Here is a 23,752-nt window from a genome sequence, read left to right on the forward strand (position 1 = left end):
GCCAACAGTGACCCATGTGCCTCAAGGCACTTCAGTGCTAACAGTGGGGCAAAAGTCCAAAGAGTTACATAGGCTGAGAAAAAGAGCAGTGATTATTGTATCACACACGTGTAGCTCATTGCAGAAAGTTCCTGTCAACCAGCTTGCCACATTTAAAAATTGGATTCTGAGGACTGCCTCTCGGCTTACGGCCATACTACCCGAAGATCGCCCGATCTCGTCTGATCTCGGAAGCTAAGCTGGGTCTGGACTGGTTAGTACTTGGTTGGGAGACTGCCTAGGAATACCAGGTGCTATAGGCTTTTAGCGATGCTCCCAGTATAGGGCGCACTTTCTCCCTTTTGTTTTTGTCACAATGGCTATTGATACTTGCCACACTTGTCAAAACGCTACATTATGCACGTCCAAACAAAAAGCTGGTCTCCACCCAAAACAAGTTTAGTTTTGACTCGGTCTGAAATTTATAGCAAGATTTGCAGTGTCGCCAACAGTGACCCATGTGCCTCAAGGCACTTCAGTGCTAACAGTGGGGCAAAAGTCTAAAGAGTTACATAAGCTGAGAAAAGAGCAGTGATTATTGTATCACACACGTGTAGCTCAATGCAGAAAGGTCCTGTCAACCAGCTTGCCACATTTAAAAATTTAATTCTGAGGCCTGCCTCTCGGCTTACGGCCATGTTTTGGTCTCCACCCAAAACATGTTTGTTTAGTTTTGACTCGGTCTGAAATTTATAGCAAGATTTGCAGTGTCGCCAACAGTGACCCATGTGCCTCAAGGCACTTCAGTGCTAACAGTGGGGCAAAAGTCCAAAGAGTTACATAGGCTGAGAAAAAGAGCAGTGATTATTGTATCACACACGTGTAGCTCATTGCAGAAAGGTCCTGTCAACCAGCTTGCCACATTTAAAAGTTGAATTCTGAGGACTGCCTCTCGGCTTACGGCCATACTACCCGAAGATCGCCCGATCTCGTCTGATCTCGGAAGCTAAGCTGGGTCCGGCCTGGTTAGTACTTGGATGGGAGACTGCCTAGGAATACCAGGTGCTGTAGGCTTTTAGCGATGCTCCCAGTATAGGGCGCACTTTCTCCCTTTTGTTTTTGTCACAATGGCTATAGATACTTGCCACACTTGTCAAAACGCTACATTATGCCCGTCCAAACAAAACGCTGGTCTCCACCCAAAACATGTTTAGTTTTGACTCGGTCTGAATTTTATAGCAAGATTTGCAGTGTCGCCAACAGTGACCCATGTGCCTCAAGGCACTTCAGTGCTAACAGTGGGGCAAAAGTCCAAAGAGTTACATAGGCTGAGAAAAAGAGCAGTGATTATTGTATCACACACGTGTAGCTCATTGCAGAAAGGTCCTGTCAACCAGCTTGCCACATTTAAAAGTTGAATTCTGAGGACTGCCTCTCGGCTTACGGCCATACTACCCGAAGATCGCCCGATCTCGTCTGATCTCGGAAGCTAAGCTGGGTCTGGCCTGGTTAGTACTTGGATGGGAGACTGCCTAGGAATACCAGGTGCTGTAGGCTTTTAGCGATGCTCCCAGTATAGGGCGCACTTTCTCCCTTTTGTTTTTGTCACAATGGCTATAGATACTTGCCACACTTGTCAAAACGCTACATTATGCTCGTCCAAACAAAACGCTGGTCTCCACCCAAAACATGTTTAGTTTTGACTCGGTCTGAAATTTATAGCAAGATTTGCAGTGTCGCCAACAGTCACCCATGTGCCTCAAGGCACTTCAGTGCTAACAGTGGGGCAAAAGTCCAAAGAGTTACATAGGCTGAGAAAAAGAGCAGTGATTATTGTATCACACACGTGTAGCTCATTGCAGAAAGGTCCTGTCAACCAGCTTGCCACATTCAAAAATTGAATTCTGAGGACTGCCTCTCGGCTTACGGCCATACTACCCGAAGATCCCCCGATCTCGGAAGCTAAGCTGGGTCCGGCCTGGTTAGTACTTGGATGGGAGACTGCCTAGGAATACCAGGTGCTGTAGGCTTTTAGCGATGCCCCCAGTATAGGGCGCACTTTCTCCCTTTTGTTTTTGTCACAATGGCTCTAGATACTTGCCACACTTGTCAAAACGTTACGTTTATGCTCGTCCAAACAAAACACTGGTCTCCACCCAAAACATGTTTAGTTTTGACTCGGTCTGAAATTTATAGCAAGATTTGCAGTGTCGCCAACAGTCACCCATGTGCCTCAAGGCACTTCAGTGCTAACAGTGGGCCAAGAGTCCAAAGAGTTACATAGGCTGAGAAAAAGAGCAGTGATTATTGTATCACACACGTGTAGCTCATTGCAGAAAGGTCCTGTCAACCAGCTTGCCACATTTAAAAGTTGAATTCTGAGGACTGCCTCTCGGCTTACGGCCATACTACCCAAAGATCGCCCGATCTCGTCTGATCTCGGAAGCTAAGCTGGGTCTGGCCTGGTTAGTACTTGGATGGGAGACTGCCTAGGAATACCAGGTGCTGTAGGCTTTTAGCGATGCTCCCAGTATAGGGCGCACTTTCTCCCTTTTGTTTTTGTCACAATGGCTATAGATACTTGCCACACTTGTCAAAACGCTACATTATGCTCGTCCAAACAAAACGCTGGTCTCCACCCAAAACAAGTTTAGTTTTGACTCGGTCTGAAATTTATAGCAAGATTTGCAGTGTCGCCAACAGTGACCCATGTGCCTCAAGGCACTTCAGTGCTAACAGTGGGGCAAAAGTCCAAAGAGTTACATAAGCTGAGAAAAGAGCAGTGATTATTGTATCACACACGTGTAGCTCAATGCAGAAAGGGCCTGTCAACCAGCTTGCCACATTTAAAAATTTAATTCTGAGGCCTGCCTCTCGGCTTACGGCCATACTACCCGAAGATCGCCCGATCTCGTCTGATCTCGGAAGCTAAGCTGGGTCTGGCCTGGTTAGTACTTGGTTGGGAGACTGCCTAGGAATACCAGGTGCTGTAGGCTTTTAGCGATGCTACCAGTATAGGGCGCACTTTCTCCCTTTTGTTTTTTTCACAATGGCTATAGATACTTGCCACACTTGTCAAAACGCTACATTATGCTCGCCCAAACAAACCGCTGGTCTCCACCCAAAACATGTTTGTTTAGTTTTGACTCGGTCTGAAATTTATAGCAAGATTTGCAGTGTCGCCAACAGTCACCCATGTGCCTCAAGGCACTTCAGTGCTAACAGTGGGGCAAAAGTCCAAAGAGTTACATAGGCTGAGAAAAAGAGCAGTGATTATTGTATCACACACGTGTAGCTCATTGCAGAAAGTTCCTGTCAAACAGCTTGCCACATTTAAAAATTGAATTCTGAGGACTGCCTCTCGGCTTACGGCCATACTACCCGAAGATCGCCCGATCTCGTCTGATCTCGGAAGCTAAGCTGGGTCTGGCCTGGTTAGTACTTGGATGGGAGACTGCCTAGGAATACCAGGTGCTGTAGGCTTTTAGCGATGCTCCCAGTATAGGGCGCACTTTCTCCCTTTTGTTTTTGTCACAATGGCTATAGATACTTGCCACACTTGTCAAAACGCTACATTATGCTCGTCCAAACAAAACGCTGGTCTCCACCCAAAACATGTTTAGTTTTGACTCGGTCTGAAATTTATAGCAAGATTTGCAGTGTCGCCAACAGTGACCCATGTGCCTCAAGGCACTTCAGTGCTAACAGTGGGGCAAAAGTCCAAAGAGTTACATAGGCTGAGAAAAAGAGCAGTGATTATTGTATCACACACGTGTAGCTCATTGCAGAAAGGTCCTGTCAACCAGCTTGCCACATTTAAAAATTGAATTCTGAGGATTGCCTCTCGGCTTACGGCCATACTACCCGAAGATCGCCCGATCTCGTCTGATCTCGGAAGCTAAGCTGGGTCTGGCCTGGTTATTACTTGGATGGGAGACTGCCTAGGAATACCAGGTGCTTTAGGCTTTTAGCGATGCTCCCAGTATAGGGCGCACTTTCTCCCTTTTGTTTTTGTCACAATGGCTATAGATACTTGCCACACTTGTCAAAACGCTACATTATGCTCGTCCAAACAAAACGCTGGTCTCCACCCAAAACATGTTTTGTTTTGACTCGGTCTGAAATTTATAGCAAGATTTGCAGTGTCGCCAATAGTGACCCATGTGCCTCAAGGCACTTCAGTGCTAACAGTGGGGCAAAAGTCGTAAGAGTTACATAGGCTGAGAAAAAGAGCAGTGATTATTGTATCACACACGTGTAACTCATTGCAGAAAGGTCCTGTCAACCAGCTTGCCACATTTAAAAATTGAATTCTGAGGACTACCTCTCGGCTTACGGCCATACTACCCGAAGATCGCCCGATCTCGTCTGATCTCGGAAGCTAAGCTGGGTCTGGCCTGGTTAGTACTTGGTTGGGAGACTCCCTAGGAATACTGGTGCTGTAGGCTTTTAGCGATGCTACCAGTATAGGGCGCACTTTCTCCCTTTTGTTTTTTTCACAATGGCTATAGATATTTGCCACACTTGTCAAAACGCTACATTATGCTCGTCCAAACAAACCGCTGGTCTCCACCCAAAACATGTTTGTTTAGTTTTGACTCGGTCTGAAATTTATAGCAAGATTTGCAGTGTCGCCAACAGTGACCCATGTGCCTCAAGGCACTTCAGTGCTAACATTGGGGCAAAAGTCCAAAGAGTTACATAGGCTGAGAAAAAGAGCAGTGATTATTGTATCACACACGTGTAGCTCATTGCAGAAAGGTCCTGTCAACCAGCTTGCCACATTTAAAAATTGAATTCTGAGGACAGCCTCTCGGCTTACGGCCATACTGCCCGAAGCTCGCCCGATCTCGTCTGATCTCGGAAGCTAAGCTGGGTCTGGCCTGGTTATTACTTGGATGGGAGACTGCCTAGGAATACCAGGTGCTTTAGGCTTTTAGCGATGCTCCCGGTATAGGGCGCACTTTCTCCCTTTTGTTTTTGTCACAATGACTATAGATACTTGCCACACTTGTCAAAACGCTACATTATGCTCGTCCAAACAAAACGCTGGTCTCCACCCAAAACAAGTTTAGTTTTGCCTCGGTCTGAAGTTTATAGCAAGATTTGCAGTGTCGCCAACAGTGACCCATGTGCCTCAAGGCACTTCAGTGCTAACAGTGGGGCAAAAGTCCAAAGAGTTACATAGGCTGAGAAAAAGAGCAGTGATTATTGTATCACACACGTGTAGCTCATTGCAGAAAGGTCCTGTCAACCAGCTTGCCACATTTAAAAATTGGATTCTGAGGACTGCCTCTCGGCTTACGGCCATACTACCCGAAGATCGCCCGATCTCGTCTGATCTCGGAAGCTAAGCTGGGTCTGGCCTGGTTAGTACTTGGTTGGGAGACTGCCTAGGAATACCAGGTGCTGTAGGCTTTTAGCGATGCTCCCAGTATAGGGCGCACTTTCTCCCTTTTGTTTTTGTCACAATGGCTATTGATACTTGCCACACTTGTCAAAACGCTACATTATGCTCGTCCAAACAAAACGCTGGTCTCCACCCAAAAGATGTTTAGTTTTGACTCGGTCTGAAATTTATAGCAAGATTTGCAGTGTCGCCAACAGTGACCCATGTGCCGCAAGGCACTTCAGTGCTAACAGTGGGGCAAAAGTCCAAAGAGTTACATAGGCTGAGAAAAAGAGCAGTGATTATTGTATCACACACGTGTAGCTCATTGCAGAAAGGTCCTGTCAACCAGCTTGCCACATTTAAAAATTGAATTCTGAGGACTGCCTCTCGGCTTATGGCCATACTACCCGAAGATCGCCCGATCTCGTCTGATCTCGGAAGCTAAGCTGGGTCTGGCCTGGTTAGTACTTGGTTGGGAGACTCCCTAGGAATACTGGTGCTGTAGGCTTTTAGCGATGCTACCAGTATAGGGCGCACTTTCTCCCTTTTGTTTTTTTCACAATGGCTATAGATATTTGCCACACTTGTCAAAACGCTACATTATGCTCGTCCAAACAAACCGCTGGTCTCCACCCAAAACATGTTTGTTTAGTTTTGACTCGGTCTGAAATTTATAGCAAGATTTGCAGTGTCGCCAACAGTGACCCATGTGCCTCAAGGCACTTCAGTGCTAACATTGGGGCAAAAGTCCAAAGAGTTACATAGGCTGAGAAAAAGAGCAGTGATTATTGTATCACATACGTGTAACTCATTGCAGAAAGGTCCTGTCAACCAGCTTGCCACATTTAAAAATTGAATTCTGAGGACAGCCTCTCGGCTTACGGCCATACTGCCCGAAGCTCGCCCGATCTCGTCTGATCTCGGAAGCTAAGCTGGGTCTGGCCTGGTTACTACTTGGATGGGAGACTGCCTAGGAATACCAGGTGCTGTAGGCTTTTAGCGATGCTCCCAGTATAGGGCGCACTTTCTCCCTTTTGTTTTTGTCACAATGGCTATAGATACTTGCCACACTTGTCAAAACGCTACATTATGCTCGTCCAAACAAAACGCTGTTCTCCACCCAAAACAAGTTTAGTTTTGACTCGGTCTGAAATTTATAGCAAGATTTGCAGTGTCACCAACAGTGACCCATGTGCCTCAAGGCACTTCAGTGCTAACAGTGGGGCAAAAGTCCAAAGAGTTACATAGGCTGAGAAAAAGTGCAGTGATTATTGTATCACACACGTGTAGCTCATTGCAGAAAGGTCCTGTCAACCAGCTTACCACATCTAAAAATTGAATTCTGAGGACTGCCTCTCGGCTTACGGCCATACTACCCGAAGATCGCCCGATCTCGTCTGATCTCGGAAGCTAAGCTGGGTCTGGCCTGGTTAGTACTTGGATGGGAGACTGCCTAGGAATACCAGGTGCTGTAGGCTTTTAGCGATGCTCCCAGTATAGGGCGCACTTTCTCCCTTTTGTTTTTGTCACAATGGCTATAGATACTTGCCACACTTGTCAAAACGCTACATTATGCTCGTCTAAACAAAACGCTGGTCTCCACCCAAAACATGTTTAGTTTTGACTCGGTCTGAAATTTATAGCAAGATTTGCAGTGTCGCCAACAGTGACCCATGTGCCTCAAGGCAATTCAGTGCTAACAGTGGGGCAAAAGTCCAAAGAGTTACATAGGCTGAGAAAAAGAGCAGTGATTATTGTATCACACACGTGTAGCTCATTGCAGAAAGGTCCTGTCAACCAGCTTGCCACATTTAAAAATTGAATTCTGAGGATTGCCTCTCGGCTTACGGCCATACTACCCGAAGATCGCCCGATCTCGTCTGATCTCGGAAGCTAAGCTGGGTCTGGCCTGGTTAGTACTTGGATGGGAGACTGCCTAGGAATACCAGGTGCTGTAGGCTATTTAGCGATGCTCCCATTATAGGGCGCACTTTCTCCCTTTTGTTTTTGTCACAATGGCTATAGATACTTGCCACACTTGTCAAAACGCTACATTATGCTCGTCCAAACAAAACGCTGGTCTCCACCCAAAACATGTTTAGTTTTGACTCGGTCTGAAATTTATAGCAAGATTTGCAGTGTCGCCAATAGTGACCCATGTGCCTCAAGGCACTTCAGTGCTAACAGTGGGGCAAAAGTCGTAAGAGTTACATAGGCTGAGAAAAAGAGCAGTGATTATTGTATCACACACGTGTAACTCATTGCAGAAAGGTCCTGTCAACCAGCTTGCCACATTTAAAAATTGAATTCTGAGGACTACCTCTCGGCTTACGGCCATACTACCCGAAGATCGCCCGATCTCGTCTGATCTCGGAAGCTAAGCTGGGTCTGGCCTGGTTAGTACTTGGTTGCGAGACTCCCTAGGAATACCAGGTGCTGTAGGCTTTTAGCGATGCTACCAGTATAGGGCGCACTTTCTCCCTTTTGTTTTTTTCACAATGGCTATAGATATTTGCCACACTTGTCAAAACGCTACATTATGCTCGTCCAAACAAACCGCTGGTCTCCACCCAAAACATGTTTGTTTATTTTTGACTCGGTCTGAAATTTATAGCAAGATTTGCAGTGTCGCCAACAGTGACCCATGTGCCTCAAGGCACTTCAGTGCTAACATTGGGGCAAAAGTCCAAAGAGTTACATAGGCTGAGAAAAAGAGCAGTGATTATTGTATCACACACGTGTAGCTCATTGCAGAAAGGTCCTGTCAACCAGCTTGCCACATCTAAAAATTGAATTCTGAGGACTGCCTCTCGGCTTACGGCCATACTACCCGAAGATCGCCTGATCTCGTCTGATCTCGGAAGCTAACCTGGGTCTGGCCTGGTTAGTACTTGGTTGGGAGACTCCCTAGGAATACCAAGTGCTGTAGGCTTTTAGCGATGCCCCCAGTATAGGGCGCACTTTCTCCCTTTTGTTTTTCTCACAATGGCTATAGATACTTGCCACACTTGTCAAAACGCTACATTATGCTCGTCCAAACAAAACGCTGGTCTCCACCCAAAACATGTTTAGTTTTGACTCGGTCTGAAATTTATAGCAAGATTTGCAGTGTCGCCAACAGTGACCCATGTGCCGCAAGGCACTTCAGTGCTAACAGTGGGGCAAAAGTCCAAAGAGTTACATAGGCTGAGAAAAAGAGCAGTGATTATTGTATCACACACGTGTAGCTCATTGCAGAAAGGTCCTGTCAACCAGCTTGCCACATCTAAAAATTGAATTCTGAGGACTGCCTCTCGGCTTACGGCCATACTACCCGAAGATCGCCCGATCTCGTCTGATCTCGGAAGCTAAGCTGGGTCTGGCCTGGTTAGTACTTGGATGGGAGACTGCCTAGGAATACCAGGTGCTGTAGGCTTTTAGCGATGCTCCCAGTATAGGGCGCACTTTCTCCCTTTTGTTTTTGTCACAATGGCTATAGATACTTGCCACACTTGTCAAAACGCTACATTATGCTCGTCCAAACAAAACGCTGGTCTCCCCCCAAAACAAGTTTAGTTTTGCCTCGGTCTGAAGTTTATAGCAAGATTTGCAGTGTCGCCAACAGTGACCCATGTGCCTCAAGGCACTTCAGTGCTAACAGTGGGGCAAAAGTCCAAAGAGTTACATAGGCTGAGAAAAAGAGCAGTGATTATTGTATCACACACGTGTAGCTCATTGCAGAAAGGTCCTGTCAACCAGCTTGCCACATTTAAAAATTGGATTCTGAGGACTGCCTCTCGGCTTACGGCCATACTACCCGAAGATCGCCCGATCTCGTCTGATCTCGGAAGCTAAGCTGGGTCTGTTCTGGTTAGTACTTGGTTGGGAGACTGCCTAGGAATACCAGGTGCTGTAGGCTTTTAGCGATGCTCCCAGTATAGGGCGCACTTTCTCCCTTTTGTTTTTGTCACAATGGCTATAAATACTTGCCACACTTGTCAAAACGCTACATTATGCTCGTCCAAACAAAACGTTGGTCTCCACCCAAAACAAGTTTAGTTTTGACTCGGTCTGAAATTTATAGCAAGATTTGCAGTGTCGCCAACAGTGACCCATGTGCCTCAAGGCACTTCAGTGCTAACAGTGGGGCAAAAGTCCAAAGAGTTACATAGGCTGAGAAAAAGAGCAGTGATTATTGTATCACACACGTGTAGCTCATTGCAGAAAGGTCCTGTCAACCAGCTTGCCACATTTAAAAATTTAATTCTGAGGACTGCCTCTCGGCTTACGGCCATACTACCCGAAGATCGCCCGATCTCGTCTGATCTCGGAAGCTAAGCTGGGTCTGGCCTGGTTAGTACTTGGATGGGAGGCTGCCTAGGAATACCAGGTGCTGTAGGCTTTTAGCGATGCTCCCAGTATAGGGCGCACTTTCTCCCTTTTGTTTTTGTCACAATGGCTATAGATACTTGCCACACTTGTCAAAACGCTACATTATGCTCGTCCAAACAAAACGCTGGTCTCCACCCAAAACATGTTTGTTTAGTTTTGACTCGGTCTGAAATTTATAGCAAGATTTGCAGTGTCGCCAACAGTGACCCATGTGCCTCAAGGCACTTCAGTGCTAACATTGGGGCAAAAGTCCAAAGAGTTACATAGGCTGAGAAAAAGAGCAGTGATTATTGTATCACACACGTGTAACTCATTGCAGAAAGGTCCTGTCAACCAGCTTGCCACATTTAAAAATTGAATTCTGAGGACAGCCTCTCGGCTTACGGCCATACTGCCCGAAGCTCTCCCGATCTCGTCTGATCTCGGAAGCTAAGCTGGGTCTGGCCTGGTTACTACTTGGATGGGAGACTGCCTAGGAATACCAGGTGCTGTAGGCTTTTAGCGATGCTCCCAGTATAGGGCGCACTTTCTCCCTTTTGTTTTTGTCACAATGGCTATAGATACTTGCCACACTTGTCAAAACGCTACATTATGCTCGTCCAAACAAAACGCTGTTCTCCACCCAAAACAAGTTTAGTTTTGACTCGGTCTGAAATTTATAGCAAGATTTGCAGTGTCGCCAACAGTGACCCATGTGCCTCAAGGCAATTCAGTGCTAACAGTGGGGCAAAAGTCCAAAGAGTTACATAGGCTGAGAAAAAGAGCAGTGATTATTGTATCACACACGTGTAGCTCATTGCAGAAAGGTCCTGTCAACCAGCTTGCCACATTTAAAAATTGAATTCTGAGGATTGCCTCTCGGCTTACGGCCATACTACCCGAAGATCGCCCGATCTCGTCTGATCTCGGAAGCTAAGCTGGGTCTGGCCTGGTTAGTACTTGGATGGGAGACTGCCTAGGAATACCAGGTGCTGTAGGCTTTTAGCGATGCTCCCATTATAGGGCGCACTTTCTCCCTTTTGTTTTTGTCACAATGGCTATAGATACTTGCCACACTTGTCAAAACGCTACATTATGCTCGTCCAAACAAAACGCTGGTCTCCACCCAAAACATGTTTAGTTTTGACTCGGTCTGAAATTTATAGCAAGATTTGCAGTGTCGCCAATAGTGACCCATGTGCCTCAAGGCACTTCAGTGCTAACAGTGGGGCAAAAGTCGTAAGAGTTACATAGGCTGAGAAAAAGAGCAGTGATTATTGTATCACACACGTGTAACTCATTGCAGAAAGGTCCTGTCAACCAGCTTGCCACATTTAAAAATTGAATTCTGAGGACTACCTCTCGGCTTACGGCCATACTACCCGAAGATCGCCCGATCTCGTCTGATCTCGGAAGCTAAGCTGGGTCTGGCCTGGTTAGTACTTGGTTGCGAGACTCCCTAGGAATACCAGGTGCTGTAGGCTTTTAGCGATGCTACCAGTATAGGGCGCACTTTCTCCCTTTTGTTTTTTTCACAATGGCTATAGATATTTGCCACACTTGTCAAAACGCTACATTGTGCTCGTCCAAACAAACCGCTGGTCTCCACCCAAAACATGTTTGTTTATTTTTGACTCGGTCTGAAATTTATAGCAAGATTTGCAGTGTCGCCAACAGTGACCCATGTGCCTCAAGGCACTTCAGTGCTAACATTGGGGCAAAAGTCCAAAGAGTTACATAGGCTGAGAAAAAGAGCAGTGATTATTGTATCACACACGTGTAGCTCATTGCAGAAAGGTCCTGTCAACCAGCTTGCCACATCTAAAAATTGAATTCTGAGGACTGCCTCTCGGCTTACGGCCATACTACCCGAAGATCGCCCGATCTCGTCTGATCTCGGAAGCTAACCTGGGTCTGGCCTGGTTAGTACTTGGTTGGGAGACTCCCTAGGAATACCAAGTGCTGTAGGCTTTTAGCGATGCCCCCAGTATAGGGCGCACTTTCTCCCTTTTGTTTTTCTCACAATGGCTATAGATACTTGCCACACTTGTCAAAACGCTACATTATGCTCGTCCAAACAAAACGCTGGTCTCCACCCAAAACAAGTTTAGTTTTGCCTCGGTCTGAAGTTTATAGCAAGATTTGCAGTGTCGCCAACAGTGACCCATGTGCCTCAAGGCACTTCAGTGCTAACAGTGGGGCAAAAGTCCAAAGAGTTACATAGGCTGAGAAAAAGAGCAGTGATTATTGTATCACACACGTGTAGCTCATTGCAGAAAGGTCCTGTCAACCAGCTTGCCACATTTAAAAATTGGATTCTGAGGACTGCCTCTCGGCTTACGGCCATACTACCCGAAGATCGCCCGATCTCGTCTGATCTCGGAAGCTAAGCTGGGTCTGGCCTGGTTAGTACTTGGTTGGGAGACTACCTAGGAATACCAGGTGCTGTAGGCTTTTAGCGATGCTCCCAGTATAGGGCGCACTTTCTCCCTTTTGTTTTTGTCACAATGGCTATTGATACTTGCCACACTTGTCAAAACGCTACATTATGCTCGTCCAAACAAAACGCTGGTCTCCACCCAAAAGATGTTTAGTTTTGACTCGGTCTGAAATTTATAGCAAGATTTGCAGTGTCGCCAACAGTGACCCATGTGCCGCAAGGCACTTCAGTGCTAACAGTGGGGCAAAAGTCCAAAGAGTTACATAGGCTGAGAAAAAGAGCAGTGATTATTGTATCACACACGTGTAGCTCATTGCAGAAAGGTCCTGTCAACCAGCTTGCCACATTTAAAAATTGAATTCTGAGGACTGCCTCTCGGCTTATGGCCATACTACCCGAAGATCGCCCGATCTCGTCTGATCTCGGAAGCTAAGCTGGGTCTGGCCTGGTTAGTACTTGGTTGGGAGACTCCCTAGGAATACTGGTGCTGTAGGCTTTTAGCGATGCTACCAGTATAGGGCGCACTTTCTCCCTTTTGTTTTTTTCACAATGGCTATAGATATTTGCCACACTTGTCAAAACGCTACATTATGCTCGTCCAAACAAACCGCTGGTCTCCACCCAAAACATGTTTGTTTAGTTTTGACTCGGTCTGAAATTTAGAGCAAGATTTGCAGTGTCGCCAACAGTGACCCATGTGCCTCAAGGCACTTCAGTGCTAACATTGGGGCAAAAGTCCAAAGAGTTACATAGGCTGAGAAAAAGAGCAGTGATTATTGTATCACATACGTGTAACTCATTGCAGAAAGGTCCTGTCAACCAGCTTGCCACATTTAAAAATTGAATTCTGAGGACAGCCTCTCGGCTTACGGCCATACTGCCCGAAGCTCGCCCGATCTCGTCTGATCTCGGAAGCTAAGCTGGGTCTGGCCTGGTTACTACTTGGATGGGAGACTGCCTAGGAATACCAGGTGCTGTAGGCTTTTAGCGATGCTCCCAGTATAGGGCGCACTTTCTCCCTTTTGTTTTTGTCACAATGGCTATAGATACTTGCCACACTTGTCAAAACGCTACATTATGCTCGTCCAAACAAAACGCTGTTCTCCACCCAAAACAAGTTTAGTTTTGACTCGGTCTGAAATTTATAGCAAGATTTGCAGTGTCACCAACAGTGACCCATGTGCCTCAAGGCACTTCAGTGCTAACAGTGGGGCAAAAGTCCAAAGAGTTACATAGGCTGAGAAAAAGTGCAGTGATTATTGTATCACACACGTGTAGCTCATTGCAGAAAGGTCCTGTCAACCAGCTTACCACATCTAAAAATTGAATTCTGAGGACTGCCTCTCGGCTTACGGCCATACTACCCGAAGATCGCCCGATCTCGTCTGATCTCGGAAGCTAAGCTGGGTCTGGCCTGGTTAGTACTTGGATGGGAGACTACCTAGGAATACCAGGTGCTGTAGGCTTTTAGCGATGCTCCCAGTATAGGGCGCACTTTCTCCCTTTTGTTTTTGTCACAATGGCTATAGATACTTGCCACACTTGTCAAAACGCTACATTATGCTCGTCTAAACAAAACGCTGGTCTCCACCCAAAACATGTTTAGTTTTGACTCGGTCTGAAATTTATAGCAAGATTTGCAGTGTCGCCAACAGTGACCCATGTGCCTCAAGGCAATTCAGTGCTAACAGTGGGGCAAAAGTCCAAAGAGTTACATAGGCTGAGAAAAAGAGCAGTGATTATTGTATCACACACGTGTAGCTCATTGCAGAAAGGTCCTGTCAACCAGCTTGCCACATTTAAAAATTGAATTCTGAGGATTGCCTCTCGGCTTACGGCCATACTACCCGAAGATCGCCCGATCTCGTCTGATCTCGGAAGCTAAGCTGGGTCTGGCCTGGTTAGTACTTGGTTGGGAGACTCCCTAGGAATACTGGTGCTGTAGGCTTTTAGCGATGCTACCAGTATAGGGCGCACTTTCTCCCTTTTGTTTTTTTCACAATGGCTATAGATATTTGCCACACTTGTCAAAACGCTACATTATGCTCGTCCAAACAAACCGCTGGTCTCCACCCAAAACATGTTTGTTTAGTTTTGACTCGGTCTGAAATTTATAGCAAGATTTGCAGTGTCGCCAACAGTGACCCATGTGCCTCAAGGCACTTCAGTGCTAACATTGGGGCAAAAGTCCAAAGAGTTACATAGGCTGAGAAAAAGAGCAGTGATTATTGTATCACACACGTGTAGCTCATTGCAGAAAGGTCCTGTCAACCAGCTTGCCACATTTAAAAATTGAATTCTGAGGACAGCCTCTCGGCTTACGGCCATACTGCCCGAAGCTCGCCCGATCTCGTCTGATCTCGGAAGCTAAGCTGGGTCTGGCCTGGTTATTACTTGGATGGGAGACTGCCTAGGAATACCAGGTGCTTTAGGCTTTTAGCGATGCTCCCGGTATAGGGCGCACTTTCTCCCTTTTGTTTTTGTCACAATGACTATAGATACTTGCCACACTTGTCAAAACGCTACATTATGCTCGTCCAAACAAAACGCTGGTCTCCACCCAAAACAAGTTTAGTTTTGCCTCGGTCTGAAGTTTATAGCAAGATTTGCAGTGTCGCCAACAGTGACCCATGTGCCTCAAGGCACTTCAGTGCTAACAGTGGGGCAAAAGTCCAAAGAGTTACATAGGCTGAGAAAAAGAGCAGTGATTATTGTATCACACACGTGTAGCTCATTGCAGAAAGGTCCTGTCAACCAGCTTGCCACATTTAAAAATTGGATTCTGAGGACTGCCTCTCGGCTTACGGCCATACTACCCGAAGATCGCCCGATCTCGTCTGATCTCGGAAGCTAAGCTGGGTCTGGCCTGGTTAGTACTTGGTTGGGAGACTGCCTAGGAATACCAGGTGCTGTAGGCTTTTAGCGATGCTCCCAGTATAGGGCGCACTTTCTCCCTTTTGTTTTTGTCACAATGGCTATTGATACTTGCCACACTTGTCAAAACGCTACATTATGCTCGTCCAAACAAAACGCTGGTCTCCACCCAAAAGATGTTTAGTTTTGACTCGGTCTGAAATTTATAGCAAGATTTGCAGTGTCGCCAACAGTGACCCATGTGCCGCAAGGCACTTCAGTGCTAACAGTGGGGCAAAAGTCCAAAGAGTTACATAGGCTGAGAAAAAGAGCAGTGATTATTGTATCACACACGTGTAGCTCATTGCAGAAAGGTCCTGTCAACCAGCTTGCCACATTTAAAAATTGAATTCTGAGGACTGCCTCTCGGCTTATGGCCATACTACCCGAAGATCGCCCGATCTCGTCTGATCTCGGAAGCTAAGCTGGGTCTGGCCTGGTTAGTACTTGGTTGGGAGACTCCCTAGGAATACTGGTGCTGTAGGCTTTTAGCGATGCTACCAGTATAGGGCGCACTTTCTCCCTTTTGTTTTTTTCACAATGGCTATAGATATTTGCCACACTTGTCAAAACGCTACATTATGCTCGTCCAAACAAACCGCTGGTCTCCACCCAAAACATGTTTGTTTAGTTTTGACTCGGTCTGAAATTTATAGCAAGATTTGCAGTGTCGCCAACAGTGACCCATGTGCCTCAAGGCACTTCAGTGCTAACATTGGGGCAAAAGTCCAAAGAGTTACATAGGCTGAGAAAAAGAGCAGTGATTATTGTATCACATACGTGTAACTCATTGCAGAAAGGTCCTGTCAACCAGCTTGCCACATTTAAAAATTGAATTCTGAGGACAGCCTCTCGGCTTACGGCCATACTGCCCGAAGCTCGCCCGATCTCGTCTGATCTCGGAAGCTAAGCTGGGTCTGGCCTGGTTACTACTTGGATGGGAGACTGCCTAGGAATACCAGGTGCTGTAGGCTTTTAGCGATGCTCCCAGTATAGGGCGCACTTTCTCCCTTTTGTTTTTGTCACAATGGCTATAGATACTTGCCACACTTGTCAAAACGCTACATTATGCTCGTCCAAACAAAACGCTGTTCTCCACCCAAAACAAGTTTAGTTTTGACTCGGTCTGAAATTTATAGCAAGATTTGCAGTGTCACCAACAGTGACCCATGTGCCTCAAGGCACTTCAGTGCTAACAGTGGGGCAAAAGTCCAAAGAGTTACATAGGCTGAGAAAAAGTGCAGTGATTATTGTATCACACACGTGTAGCTCATTGCAGAAAGGTCCTGTCAACCAGCTTACCACATCTAAAAATTGAATTCTGAGGACTGCCTCTCGGCTTACGGCCATACTACCCGAAGATCGCCCGATCTCGTCTGATCTCGGAAGCTAAGCTGGGTCTGGCCTGGTTAGTACTTGGATGGGAGACTGCCTAGGAATACCAGGTGCTGTAGGCTTTTAGCGATGCTCCCAGTATAGGGCGCACTTTCTCCCTTTTGTTTTTGTCACAATGGCTATAGATACTTGCCACACTTGTCAAAACGCTACATTATGCTCGTCTAAACAAAACGCTGGTCTCCACCCAAAACATGTTTAGTTTTGACTCGGTCTGAAATTTATAGCAAGATTTGCAGTGTCGCCAACAGTGACCCATGTGCCTCAAGGCAATTCAGTGCTAACAGTGGGGCAAAAGTCCAAAGAGTTACATAGGCTGAGAAAAAGAGCAGTGATTATTGTATCACACACGTGTAGCTCATTGCAGAAAGGTCCTGTCAACCAGCTTGCCACATTTAAAAATTGAATTCTGAGGATTGCCTCTCGGCTTACGGCCATACTACCCGAAGATCGCCCGATCTCGTCTGATCTCGGAAGCTAAGCTGGGTCTGGCCTGGTTAGTACTTGGATGGGAGACTGCCTAGGAATACCAGGTGCTGTAGGCTATTTAGCGATGCTCCCATTATAGGGCGCACTTTCTCCCTTTTGTTTTTGTCACAATGGCTATAGATACTTGCCACACTTGTCAAAACGCTACATTATGCTCGTCCAAACAAAACGCTGGTCTCCACCCAAAACATGTTTAGTTTTGACTCGGTCTGAAATTTATAGCAAGATTTGCAGTGTCGCCAATAGTGACCCATGTGCCTCAAGGCACTTCAGTGCTAACAGTGGGGCAAAAGTCGTAAGAGTTACATAGGCTGAGAAAAAGAGCAGTGATTATTGTATCACACACGTGTAACTCATTGCAGAAAGGTCCTGTCAACCAGCTTGCCACATTTAAAAATTGAATTCTGAGGACTACCTCTCGGCTTACGGCCATACTACCCGAAGATCGCCCGATCTCGTCTGATCTCGGAAGCTAAGCTGGGTCTGGCCTGGTTAGTACTTGGTTGCGAGACTCCCTAGGAATACCAGGTGCTGTAGGCTTTTAGCGATGCTACCAGTATAGGGCGCACTTTCTCCCTTTTGTTTTTTTCACAATGGCTATAGATATTTGCCACACTTGTCAAAACGCTACATTATGCTCGTCCAAACAAACCGCTGGTCTCCACCCAAAACATGTTTGTTTATTTTTGACTCGGTCTGAAATTTATAGCAAGATTTGCAGTGTCGCCAACAGTGACCCATGTGCCTCAAGGCACTTCAGTGCTAACATTGGGGCAAAAGTCCAAAGAGTTACATAGGCTGAGAAAAAGAGCAGTGATTATTGTATCACACACGTGTAGCTCATTGCAGAAAGGTCCTGTCAACCAGCTTGCCACATCTAAAAATTGAATTCTGAGGACTGCCTCTCGGCTTACGGCCATACTACCCGAAGATCGCCTGATCTCGTCTGATCTCGGAAGCTAACCTGGGTCTGGCCTGGTTAGTACTTGGTTGGGAGACTCCCTAGGAATACCAAGTGCTGTAGGCTTTTAGCGATGCCCCCAGTATAGGGCGCACTTTCTCCCTTTTGTTTTTCTCACAATGGCTATAGATACTTGCCACACTTGTCAAAACGCTACATTATGCTCGTCCAAACAAAACGCTGGTCTCCACCCAAAACATGTTTAGTTTTGACTCGGTCTGAAATTTATAGCAAGATTTGCAGTGTCGCCAACAGTGACCCATGTGCCGCAAGGCACTTCAGTGCTAACAGTGGGGCAAAAGTCCAAAGAGTTACATAGGCTGAGAAAAAGAGCAGTGATTATTGTATCACACACGTGTAGCTCATTGCAGAAAGGTCCTGTCAACCAGCTTGCCACATCTAAAAATTGAATTCTGAGGACTGCCTCTCGGCTTACGGCCATACTACCCGAAGATCGCCCGATCTCGTCTGATCTCGGAAGCTAAGCTGGGTCTGGCCTGGTTAGTACTTGGATGGGAGACTGCCTAGGAATACCAGGTGCTGTAGGCTTTTAGCGATGCTCCCAGTATAGGGCGCACTTTCTCCCTTTTGTTTTTGTCACAATGGCTATAGATACTTGCCACACTTGTCAAAACGCTACATTATGCTCGTCCAAACAAAACGCTGGTCTCCCCCCAAAACAAGTTTAGTTTTGCCTCGGTCTGAAGTTTATAGCAAGATTTGCAGTGTCGCCAACAGTGACCCATGTGCCTCAAGGCACTTCAGTGCTAACAGTGGGGCAAAAGTCCAAAGAGTTACATAGGCTGAGAAAAAGAGCAGTGATTATTGTATCACACACGTGTAGCTCATTGCAGAAAGGTCCTGTCAACCAGCTTGCCACATTTAAAAATTGGATTCTGAGGACTGCCTCTCGGCTTACGGCCATACTACCCGAAGATCGCCCGATCTCGTCTGATCTCGGAAGCTAAGCTGGGTCTGTTCTGGTTAGTACTTGGTTGGGAGACTGCCTAGGAATACCAGGTGCTGTAGGCTTTTAGCGATGCTCCCAGTATAGGGCGCACTTTCTCCCTTTTGTTTTTGTCACAATGGCTATAAATACTTGCCACACTTGTCAAAACGCTACATTATGCTCGTCCAAACAAAACGTTGGTCTCCACCCAAAACAAGTTTAGTTTTGACTCGGTCTGAAATTTATAGCAAGATTTGCAGTGTCGCCAACAGTGACCCATGTGCCTCAAGGCACTTCAGTGCTAACAGTGGGGCAAAAGTCCAAAGAGTTACATAGGCTGAGAAAAAGAGCAGTGATTATTGTATCACACACGTGTAGCTCATTGCAGAAAGGTCCTGTCAACCAGCTTGCCACATTTAAAAATTTAATTCTGAGGACTGCCTCTCGGCTTACGGCCATACTACCCGAAGATCGCCCGATCTCGTCTGATCTCGGAAGCTAAGCTGGGTCTGGCCTGGTTAGTACTTGGATGGGAGGCTGCCTAGGAATACCAGGTGCTGTAGGCTTTTAGCGATGCTCCCAGTATAGGGCGCACTTTCTCCCTTTTGTTTTTGTCACAATGGCTATAGATACTTGCCACACTTGTCAAAACGCTACATTATGCTCGTCCAAACAAAACGCTGGTCTCCACCCAAAACATGTTTGTTTAGTTTTGACTCGGTCTGAAATTTATAGCAAGATTTGCAGTGTCGCCAACAGTGACCCATGTGCCTCAAGGCACTTCAGTGCTAACATTGGGGCAAAAGTCCAAAGAGTTACATAGGCTGAGAAAAAGAGCAGTGATTATTGTATCACACACGTGTAACTCATTGCAGAAAGGTCCTGTCAACCAGCTTGCCACATTTAAAAATTGAATTCTGAGGACAGCCTCTCGGCTTACGGCCATACTGCCCGAAGCTCTCCCGATCTCGTCTGATCTCGGAAGCTAAGCTGGGTCTGGCCTGGTTACTACTTGGATGGGAGACTGCCTAGGAATACCAGGTGCTGTAGGCTTTTAGCGATGCTCCCAGTATAGGGCGCACTTTCTCCCTTTTGTTTTTGTCACAATGGCTATAGATACTTGCCACACTTGTCAAAACGCTACATTATGCTCGTCCAAACAAAACGCTGTTCTCCACCCAAAACAAGTTTAGTTTTGACTCGGTCTGAAATTTATAGCAAGATTTGCAGTGTCGCCAACAGTGACCCATGTGCCTCAAGGCAATTCAGTGCTAACAGTGGGGCAAAAGTCCAAAGAGTTACATAGGCTGAGAAAAAGAGCAGTGATTATTGTATCACACACGTGTAGCTCATTGCAGAAAGGTCCTGTCAACCAGCTTGCCACATTTAAAAATTGAATTCTGAGGATTGCCTCTCGGCTTACGGCCATACTACCCGAAGATCGCCCGATCTCGTCTGATCTCGGAAGCTAAGCTGGGTCTGGCCTGGTTAGTACTTGGATGGGAGACTGCCTAGGAATACCAGGTGCTGTAGGCTTTTAGCGATGCTCCCATTATAGGGCGCACTTTCTCCCTTTTGTTTTTGTCACAATGGCTATAGATACTTGCCACACTTGTCAAAACGCTACATTATGCTCGTCCAAACAAAACGCTGGTCTCCACCCAAAACATGTTTAGTTTTGACTCGGTCTGAAATTTATAGCAAGATTTGCAGTGTCGCCAATAGTGACCCATGTGCCTCAAGGCACTTCAGTGCTAACAGTGGGGCAAAAGTCGTAAGAGTTACATAGGCTGAGAAAAAGAGCAGTGATTATTGTATCACACACGTGTAACTCATTGCAGAAAGGTCCTGTCAACCAGCTTGCCACATTTAAAAATTGAATTCTGAGGACTACCTCTCGGCTTACGGCCATACTACCCGAAGATCGCCCGATCTCGTCTGATCTCGGAAGCTAAGCTGGGTCTGGCCTGGTTAGTACTTGGTTGCGAGACTCCCTAGGAATACCAGGTGCTGTAGGCTTTTAGCGATGCTACCAGTATAGGGCGCACTTTCTCCCTTTTGTTTTTTTCACAATGGCTATAGATATTTGCCACACTTGTCAAAACGCTACATTGTGCTCGTCCAAACAAACCGCTGGTCTCCACCCAAAACATGTTTGTTTATTTTTGACTCGGTCTGAAATTTATAGCAAGATTTGCAGTGTCGCCAACAGTGACCCATGTGCCTCAAGGCACTTCAGTGCTAACATTGGGGCAAAAGTCCAAAGAGTTACATAGGCTGAGAAAAAGAGCAGTGATTATTGTATCACACACGTGTAGCTCATTGCAGAAAGGTCCTGTCAACCAGCTTGCCACATCTAAAAATTGAATTCTGAGGACTGCCTCTCGGCTTACGGCCATACTACCCGAAGATCGCCCGATCTCGTCTGATCTCGGAAGCTAACCTGGGTCTGGCCTGGTTAGTACTTGGTTGGGAGACTCCCTAGGAATACCAAGTGCTGTAGGCTTTTAGCGATGCCCCCAGTATAGGGCGCACTTTCTCCCTTTTGTTTTTCTCACAATGGCTATAGATACTTGCCACACTTGTCAAAACGCTACATTATGCTCGTCCAAACAAAACGCTGGTCTCCACCCAAAACAAGTTTAGTTTTGCCTCGGTCTGAAGTTTATAGCAAGATTTGCAGTGTCGCCAACAGTGACCCATGTGCCTCAAGGCACTTCAGTGCTAACAGTGGGGCAAAAGTCCAAAGAGTTACATAGGCTGAGAAAAAGAGCAGTGATTATTGTATCACACACGTGTAGCTCATTGCAGAAAGGTCCTGTCAACCAGCTTGCCACATTTAAAAATTGGATTCTGAGGACTGCCTCTCGGCTTACGGCCATACTACCCGAAGATCGCCCGATCTCGTCTGATCTCGGAAGCTAAGCTGGGTCTGGCCTGGTTAGTACTTGGTTGGGAGACTACCTAGGAATACCAGGTGCTGTAGGCTTTTAGCGATGCTCCCAGTATAGGGCGCACTTTCTCCCTTTTGTTTTTGTCACAATGGCTATTGATACTTGCCACACTTGTCAAAACGCTACATTATGCTCGTCCAAACAAAACGCTGGTCTCCACCCAAAAGATGTTTAGTTTTGACTCGGTCTGAAATTTATAGCAAGATTTGCAGTGTCGCCAACAGTGACCCATGTGCCGCAAGGCACTTCAGTGCTAACAGTGGGGCAAAAGTCCAAAGAGTTACATAGGCTGAGAAAAAGAGCAGTGATTATTGTATCACACACGTGTAGCTCATTGCAGAAAGGTCCTGTCAACCAGCTTGCCACATTTAAAAATTGAATTCTGAGGACTGCCTCTCGGCTTATGGCCATACTACCCGAAGATCGCCCGATCTCGTCTGATCTCGGAAGCTAAGCTGGGTCTGGCCTGGTTAGTACTTGGTTGGGAGACTCCCTAGGAATACTGGTGCTGTAGGCTTTTAGCGATGCTACCAGTATAGGGCGCACTTTCTCCCTTTTGTTTTTTTCACAATGGCTATAGATATTTGCCACACTTGTCAAAACGCTACATTATGCTCGTCCAAACAAACCGCTGGTCTCCACCCAAAACATGTTTGTTTAGTTTTGACTCGGTCTGAAATTTAGAGCAAGATTTGCAGTGTCGCCAACAGTGACCCATGTGCCTCAAGGCACTTCAGTGCTAACATTGGGGCAAAAGTCCAAAGAGTTACATAGGCTGAGAAAAAGAGCAGTGATTATTGTATCACATACGTGTAACTCATTGCAGAAAGGTCCTGTCAACCAGCTTGCCACATTTAAAAATTGAATTCTGAGGACAGCCTCTCGGCTTACGGCCATACTGCCCGAAGCTCGCCCGATCTCGTCTGATCTCGGAAGCTAAGCTGGGTCTGGCCTGGTTACTACTTGGATGGGAGACTGCCTAGGAATACCAGGTGCTGTAGGCTTTTAGCGATGCTCCCAGTATAGGGCGCACTTTCTCCCTTTTGTTTTTGTCACAATGGCTATAGATACTTGCCACACTTGTCAAAACGCTACATTATGCTCGTCCAAACAAAACGCTGTTCTCCACCCAAAACAAGTTTAGTTTTGACTCGGTCTGAAATTTATAGCAAGATTTGCAGTGTCACCAACAGTGACCCATGTGCCTCAAGGCACTTCAGTGCTAACAGTGGGGCAAAAGTCCAAAGAGTTACATAGGCTGAGAAAAAGTGCAGTGATTATTGTATCACACACGTGTAGCTCATTGCAGAAAGGTCCTGTCAACCAGCTTACCACATCTAAAAATTGAATTCTGAGGACTGCCTCTCGGCTTACGGCCATACTACCCGAAGATCGCCCGATCTCGTCTGATCTCGGAAGCTAAGCTGGGTCTGGCCTGGTTAGTACTTGGATGGGAGACTACCTAGGAATACCAGGTGCTGTAGGCTTTTAGCGATGCTCCCAGTATAGGGCGCACTTTCTCCCTTTTGTTTTTGTCACAATGGCTATAGATACTTGCCACACTTGTCAAAACGCTACATTATGCTCGTCTAAACAAAACGCTGGTCTCCACCCAAAACATGTTTAGTTTTGACTCGGTCTGAAATTTATAGCAAGATTTGCAGTGTCGCCAACAGTGACCCATGTGCCTCAAGGCAATTCAGTGCTAACAGTGGGGCAAAAGTCCAAAGAGTTACATAGGCTGAGAAAAAGAGCAGTGATTATTGTATCACACACGTGTAGCTCATTGCAGAAAGGTCCTGTCAACCAGCTTGCCACATTTAAAAATTGAATTCTGAGGATTGCCTCTCGGCTTACGGCCATACTACCCGAAGATCGCCCGATCTCGTCTGATCTCGGAAGCATAAGCTGGGTCTGGCCTCCCCCCCCC

General features: G+C 46.5%; 1 non-coding gene and 47 pseudogenes across 1 annotated transcript; all 48 read left to right on the plus strand.

The window, feature by feature from the left end:
- The first annotated feature begins 183 nt into the window (after positions 1-183).
- On the plus strand, positions 184-302 carry LOC133567227 (5S ribosomal RNA; annotated as a pseudogene).
- A 632-nt stretch (positions 303-934) lies between these two features.
- LOC133565082 (5S ribosomal RNA) lies at positions 935-1,053 on the plus strand (annotated as a pseudogene).
- A 364-nt stretch (positions 1,054-1,417) lies between these two features.
- On the plus strand, positions 1,418-1,536 carry LOC133567652 (5S ribosomal RNA; annotated as a pseudogene).
- A 364-nt stretch (positions 1,537-1,900) lies between these two features.
- LOC133567415 (5S ribosomal RNA) lies at positions 1,901-2,009 on the plus strand (annotated as a pseudogene).
- Positions 2,010-2,374: 365 nt separating this feature from the next.
- LOC133567685 (5S ribosomal RNA) lies at positions 2,375-2,493 on the plus strand. Its single transcript, XR_009809468.1, has one exon. It is a non-coding gene; the product is annotated as a 5S ribosomal RNA (ribosomal RNA).
- A 363-nt stretch (positions 2,494-2,856) lies between these two features.
- LOC133565273 (5S ribosomal RNA) lies at positions 2,857-2,975 on the plus strand (annotated as a pseudogene).
- Positions 2,976-3,343: 368 nt separating this feature from the next.
- On the plus strand, positions 3,344-3,462 carry LOC133567653 (5S ribosomal RNA; annotated as a pseudogene).
- Positions 3,463-3,826: 364 nt separating this feature from the next.
- On the plus strand, positions 3,827-3,945 carry LOC133567145 (5S ribosomal RNA; annotated as a pseudogene).
- A 364-nt stretch (positions 3,946-4,309) lies between these two features.
- On the plus strand, positions 4,310-4,427 carry LOC133566397 (5S ribosomal RNA; annotated as a pseudogene).
- A 368-nt stretch (positions 4,428-4,795) lies between these two features.
- On the plus strand, positions 4,796-4,914 carry LOC133567238 (5S ribosomal RNA; annotated as a pseudogene).
- A 364-nt stretch (positions 4,915-5,278) lies between these two features.
- Positions 5,279-5,397, plus strand: LOC133565274 (5S ribosomal RNA; annotated as a pseudogene).
- A 364-nt stretch (positions 5,398-5,761) lies between these two features.
- On the plus strand, positions 5,762-5,879 carry LOC133566764 (5S ribosomal RNA; annotated as a pseudogene).
- Positions 5,880-6,247: 368 nt separating this feature from the next.
- On the plus strand, positions 6,248-6,366 carry LOC133566391 (5S ribosomal RNA; annotated as a pseudogene).
- A 364-nt stretch (positions 6,367-6,730) lies between these two features.
- Positions 6,731-6,849, plus strand: LOC133567654 (5S ribosomal RNA; annotated as a pseudogene).
- Positions 6,850-7,213: 364 nt separating this feature from the next.
- On the plus strand, positions 7,214-7,332 carry LOC133567655 (5S ribosomal RNA; annotated as a pseudogene).
- Positions 7,333-7,697: 365 nt separating this feature from the next.
- On the plus strand, positions 7,698-7,816 carry LOC133566877 (5S ribosomal RNA; annotated as a pseudogene).
- A 368-nt stretch (positions 7,817-8,184) lies between these two features.
- LOC133567253 (5S ribosomal RNA) lies at positions 8,185-8,303 on the plus strand (annotated as a pseudogene).
- A 364-nt stretch (positions 8,304-8,667) lies between these two features.
- LOC133567656 (5S ribosomal RNA) lies at positions 8,668-8,786 on the plus strand (annotated as a pseudogene).
- Positions 8,787-9,150: 364 nt separating this feature from the next.
- On the plus strand, positions 9,151-9,269 carry LOC133566999 (5S ribosomal RNA; annotated as a pseudogene).
- A 364-nt stretch (positions 9,270-9,633) lies between these two features.
- Positions 9,634-9,752, plus strand: LOC133565671 (5S ribosomal RNA; annotated as a pseudogene).
- A 368-nt stretch (positions 9,753-10,120) lies between these two features.
- On the plus strand, positions 10,121-10,239 carry LOC133566408 (5S ribosomal RNA; annotated as a pseudogene).
- A 364-nt stretch (positions 10,240-10,603) lies between these two features.
- Positions 10,604-10,722, plus strand: LOC133567657 (5S ribosomal RNA; annotated as a pseudogene).
- A 364-nt stretch (positions 10,723-11,086) lies between these two features.
- LOC133566878 (5S ribosomal RNA) lies at positions 11,087-11,205 on the plus strand (annotated as a pseudogene).
- A 368-nt stretch (positions 11,206-11,573) lies between these two features.
- Positions 11,574-11,692, plus strand: LOC133567080 (5S ribosomal RNA; annotated as a pseudogene).
- A 364-nt stretch (positions 11,693-12,056) lies between these two features.
- On the plus strand, positions 12,057-12,175 carry LOC133565122 (5S ribosomal RNA; annotated as a pseudogene).
- Positions 12,176-12,539: 364 nt separating this feature from the next.
- Positions 12,540-12,657, plus strand: LOC133566765 (5S ribosomal RNA; annotated as a pseudogene).
- A 368-nt stretch (positions 12,658-13,025) lies between these two features.
- Positions 13,026-13,144, plus strand: LOC133566392 (5S ribosomal RNA; annotated as a pseudogene).
- Positions 13,145-13,508: 364 nt separating this feature from the next.
- On the plus strand, positions 13,509-13,627 carry LOC133565761 (5S ribosomal RNA; annotated as a pseudogene).
- Positions 13,628-13,991: 364 nt separating this feature from the next.
- LOC133566399 (5S ribosomal RNA) lies at positions 13,992-14,109 on the plus strand (annotated as a pseudogene).
- Positions 14,110-14,477: 368 nt separating this feature from the next.
- On the plus strand, positions 14,478-14,596 carry LOC133567239 (5S ribosomal RNA; annotated as a pseudogene).
- Positions 14,597-14,960: 364 nt separating this feature from the next.
- Positions 14,961-15,079, plus strand: LOC133565275 (5S ribosomal RNA; annotated as a pseudogene).
- A 364-nt stretch (positions 15,080-15,443) lies between these two features.
- LOC133566766 (5S ribosomal RNA) lies at positions 15,444-15,561 on the plus strand (annotated as a pseudogene).
- Positions 15,562-15,929: 368 nt separating this feature from the next.
- Positions 15,930-16,048, plus strand: LOC133566393 (5S ribosomal RNA; annotated as a pseudogene).
- Positions 16,049-16,412: 364 nt separating this feature from the next.
- On the plus strand, positions 16,413-16,531 carry LOC133567658 (5S ribosomal RNA; annotated as a pseudogene).
- Positions 16,532-16,895: 364 nt separating this feature from the next.
- LOC133567660 (5S ribosomal RNA) lies at positions 16,896-17,014 on the plus strand (annotated as a pseudogene).
- Positions 17,015-17,379: 365 nt separating this feature from the next.
- On the plus strand, positions 17,380-17,498 carry LOC133566879 (5S ribosomal RNA; annotated as a pseudogene).
- A 368-nt stretch (positions 17,499-17,866) lies between these two features.
- Positions 17,867-17,985, plus strand: LOC133567254 (5S ribosomal RNA; annotated as a pseudogene).
- Positions 17,986-18,349: 364 nt separating this feature from the next.
- Positions 18,350-18,468, plus strand: LOC133567662 (5S ribosomal RNA; annotated as a pseudogene).
- Positions 18,469-18,832: 364 nt separating this feature from the next.
- Positions 18,833-18,951, plus strand: LOC133567000 (5S ribosomal RNA; annotated as a pseudogene).
- Positions 18,952-19,315: 364 nt separating this feature from the next.
- LOC133565672 (5S ribosomal RNA) lies at positions 19,316-19,434 on the plus strand (annotated as a pseudogene).
- A 368-nt stretch (positions 19,435-19,802) lies between these two features.
- Positions 19,803-19,921, plus strand: LOC133566410 (5S ribosomal RNA; annotated as a pseudogene).
- A 364-nt stretch (positions 19,922-20,285) lies between these two features.
- LOC133567663 (5S ribosomal RNA) lies at positions 20,286-20,404 on the plus strand (annotated as a pseudogene).
- A 364-nt stretch (positions 20,405-20,768) lies between these two features.
- LOC133566881 (5S ribosomal RNA) lies at positions 20,769-20,887 on the plus strand (annotated as a pseudogene).
- A 368-nt stretch (positions 20,888-21,255) lies between these two features.
- Positions 21,256-21,374, plus strand: LOC133567081 (5S ribosomal RNA; annotated as a pseudogene).
- Positions 21,375-21,738: 364 nt separating this feature from the next.
- On the plus strand, positions 21,739-21,857 carry LOC133565123 (5S ribosomal RNA; annotated as a pseudogene).
- Positions 21,858-22,221: 364 nt separating this feature from the next.
- On the plus strand, positions 22,222-22,339 carry LOC133566767 (5S ribosomal RNA; annotated as a pseudogene).
- A 368-nt stretch (positions 22,340-22,707) lies between these two features.
- On the plus strand, positions 22,708-22,826 carry LOC133566394 (5S ribosomal RNA; annotated as a pseudogene).
- Positions 22,827-23,190: 364 nt separating this feature from the next.
- On the plus strand, positions 23,191-23,309 carry LOC133565773 (5S ribosomal RNA; annotated as a pseudogene).
- Positions 23,310-23,752: the final 443 nt, after the last annotated feature.

Source organism: Nerophis ophidion, linkage group LG13 (genome assembly GCF_033978795.1).
Source record: "Nerophis ophidion isolate RoL-2023_Sa linkage group LG13, RoL_Noph_v1.0, whole genome shotgun sequence".
NCBI classification, from domain to species: domain Eukaryota; kingdom Metazoa; phylum Chordata; class Actinopteri; order Syngnathiformes; family Syngnathidae; genus Nerophis; species Nerophis ophidion.